This window comes from Psammomys obesus, unplaced genomic scaffold (genome assembly GCF_907164565.1).
Source record: "Psammomys obesus unplaced genomic scaffold, mPsaObe1.curated_primary_1811, whole genome shotgun sequence".
Classification (NCBI taxonomy): Eukaryota; Metazoa; Chordata; class Mammalia; order Rodentia; family Muridae; genus Psammomys; species Psammomys obesus.
In genome coordinates, this window is record NW_026596073.1 from 31490332 (window position 1) to 31491152 (window position 821).

Sequence of the window (821 nt, forward strand, 5' to 3'; positions counted from 1 at the left end):
ACATGTAAAACACCAGTGCACGTAAAATAAAAATAAATAAAGCATTAAAAAAATAATTGGTGTTTTGTACCAATTTGGTGCATGCCCATAATCCCAGCAGGGAGGCAGAGGCAGCCAGATATCTGTGAGTTTGAGGCCAGCCTGGTCTACAAAGTGAGTCCAGGACAGCCAAGGCTACACAGAGAAACCCTGTCTTGTAAAAGCAAAAAAAAAAAAAAAAAAAAAAAAGAAAAATCATGGCATACAAATCAAAGTGTAATCTTTCATAGAGGGTTTCATTATCAGTTCCCTGGATTTTCTAAGTGCATGGTAAGGTAATATGTCATCAAGTTAAACTGGGGTTAACATATCATCAAGATAAATTGCTGGGTCCCAGAATCACTTTTGCAAGTAAAGTAACTGTTTGCAACCAAACAGATTCTTGGCCTCTCAGGCCATTTTCTTCTCATAGAGCGAGGACTTTTGCCACCGTGAGGCATGCTCCCAGTGCTCAGAAGGCTGAGGTAGGAGGATTGCTACAAGTTTGAGGCCAGGCTAGACTACACAGTGACCACCAGTCCAGTTTGGGTTAGAGTGTGAGAATTTATCTTATGAACAAAATAAAACAAAACCACCGATAGAAGAAGAAGGAGGAGAAGCAGAAGAAGGAAAAGAAGAAGAAATTGAGGAGCCAGGCTTGGTGGGGGCACGGCTTTAATCCCAGCACTTGGAAGGCAGAAGCAGTTTCTGTGAGTTCAAGGCCAGCCTTGAACAAAGGGGGTTGCAGTACACAGTACTGTTACACAGAGAAACTCTGTCTCAAACAAATAAAAACAAACAAC